We start from the raw sequence: 2,816 nt of genomic DNA on the forward strand, positions 1-2,816 counted from the left end.
CTCAAGTAGCCTCCACCATTCCAATGATTCCCTCCCCAATGCAACTTTTTATACGGGTCATATCAGTTGGCAAAAGTCATTTGCCGCAAAGCAGGTTATTAATGTTTTAGCCATTATCCTAAAATGTTTTCTGTACTCAGCTGGCTTGCTGGCTGGCTTGCAATACATTTCTCTGTCAACTTGAAAACAGGTGGCTGGGATGGAAAGTGAAGCACACTGAGGAAAACAATATATGGAGTTCAGGTTTTCTGGAACAATAACTGAGAACAGATAATGGTTGATTTTGTCCATCCCCAACCATGTAACCTGTGCAGGTCAATTGGTAGTGTTCTTTGAAGTTTCACACCATGCCCAACTACTGTAGACTTGATTGCTGAAACAGTAGTCTGAAATGGATAATAGGAGGCTATTTGGATGGCTGACCAGAAGGTTTAAGCTCTATCACGGAGGAACAGCATTTGTTAAATTATGGACACTTTTGCCTTTCTATTTATGCATGTTCCAAAGCAAACCTCCATATTGAAGTGACATATATTCTATTTTCAGGCTCAACAGACATGAAATATTTTGTTGTACCGGGTAGGGCTTCTGCATCTTCTAGGATGCCTCCGCTGTGCAACTTGGCTTGCTTTACTCTGCTGCCTACCCTCTCTCTGAATATTATTTTTGCGTCCGATTATGTGTCCTCTTTTGAAAGATTTTGCTCATGAACATGCAATATTGTAAGCGATGTTCCACCAATCGTTACTGCTTTCTAGAAGGTTCAGTGCAGCATTAGTTAGTCGTATCAAGATTCAGAACTAGAGCATTTGTAGGCAATTTCATAAAGTTCTGCTATTCTAAATTTACTAGTATCTGAAAATAACAGGGCCCAAAAAATAAAAATACTTCATGTTTAAGCATCAGCCCATCTAAAGTGATGTTTCAGTTATAGGTTAAGTCTGGTGGGCTTAGTGCCCTGCTGGCATTTCATCTCTTTTGAGGACTCCAGGAAAAAAGGTCACCCAGCTGTTCCAGCCCTCTTGGAGTCTCGCTTTACTCCTTGTTGTATTCTTCACAATTTAAAATGAAAAAAATCTAGCAGGGCGAGACCGGGACCCTCATAATTTGCCCGTGCTATTGGTGGGCAAAATTTGTAGCTCAAACAGTGACCTCATCACTGAAGTCCCTAAGGAACCATTGGGTGGTCTAACCTCTCAACAGTCCCCTATAACTGAAATATTACTTTGTGTTGTAACAACCCATTACTATAAAAAGGTTTGCAGTATGCTGAATCGTTCCATATAGATCTTACTGCACATCCTGGATGATGCACAACTGAAGAATTTCTGGCCTCATTTTATATTCTATATAAAACACCCCTCTGGTAGTTACGTTGATTTTGTGCTCCCTTGCCCATTATCTGTAGCCTTTTTAATGCCCAAAGACCATTTCATTGCAGTTCTTTAACTGCATCGAAAAAACATAAATGTAGTGTGAGATGTCAAAGAGCGGCCTTATTTGGGGGTGGTCATCCCCGTGAGTCATGATGACCATAAAACCAGTCTAAAAGTAGATTTTTTTTTTCTTCAAAATATTGATATATTCATAAGGATAGAGAGTGTGCTGGGCAGGGTATTGAAAGACTCAGGGTGTGTGTTTTTTCCTCCACCTCTTCTCATCCTCTCGCTGCTTTTCCCTTCATGCCCTAATAATTGGGCTGGGATAGATAGTTTTAATGAAATTTTCTCTAATATATATATAGTGTGTGTGTATTTACATGAGTTGCTCCATGTGAATCTGAGACAGAGCTGGATTATAACTCAGGGGATATATTGTTTTCTCTGGCTTTGTCTCCTATGCCTGGGGGGGGTTAAGTGGGTAGTTTTGACTTATTTCTTTTAGTGACTTTTCATCCTTTGTCCCCACAAATGGTTTCGGAGGCAGAGTGCTCTGCTCTATGCATTTACCCTCTTTTAGACTGCCTCAGGGAAGAGACCTGTAGTGGGTGTTTATATGAAATCCCATATGGGTTCTGGGGCTTCACACCCTCTATAAATTGATCCTATTTTAGCATTCTCATCTCCTACAGATACAAACCAGAGAAACTGATGCACGGATGTGAAAACAGGTTGTCTTTGCATGTAGATATACTGCATTATGTCACCCTGCACTGTGCGCTACAGGTACATTAGATTAGGTAGTAACTACACTGCTCATTTATGTAATTTGGGTTTTGCAATAGGAGGCCAAACTTTATAAACCGTAGTACTTACGTCTTGTGGATCCTACACATAGTATATTTTTAAAGGTTGCTCTAGATGTTCCTGATATGTAATGGTCTTTCAGATCCATTGATGGTTAATAAAATCAGATGTTTGTTTTTGTCTCAAAGTCTACCTTTCTAGTAGTTCTAAAAGTATTGCTAGTCTTACACTGAGCTGACCTAGTGCATTGCCCCCAACTTCCTCAGGGAACCTTTGCATCACTTTAACACACATCTAATTGAAGCCTTTGCGCATAATGCAGCCCTCATCTATTTATTTTATTTTTTTAATATCATCTCCCTGATGCACTAAATGCCTTCTATTTTAAATCATGCTGAAGTGCCGAGGTAATGCCCAGTTTGTCCTGGGGACCGTGGGACACCCCCGAACTGTCCAATGGCATGGGACACATTTCTTCTTCTTTCTGTCTTGGCTTTCTGTTTGTATTTAGGGGTTAGTAGATTATTTAGCAATGTTTGTGAAATATCATTTATTGTTTCTTGCTTTATGGGACTTTTTTTTTTTTTCTTTTTCCCTACTCTGGTCAATACCATTTCACCACATTGTCCT

Source organism: Nanorana parkeri, unplaced genomic scaffold, assembly GCF_000935625.1.
Source record: "Nanorana parkeri isolate BGI_ZX_2015 unplaced genomic scaffold, ASM93562v1 scaffold401, whole genome shotgun sequence".
NCBI lineage: Eukaryota > Metazoa > Chordata > Amphibia > Anura > Dicroglossidae > Nanorana > Nanorana parkeri.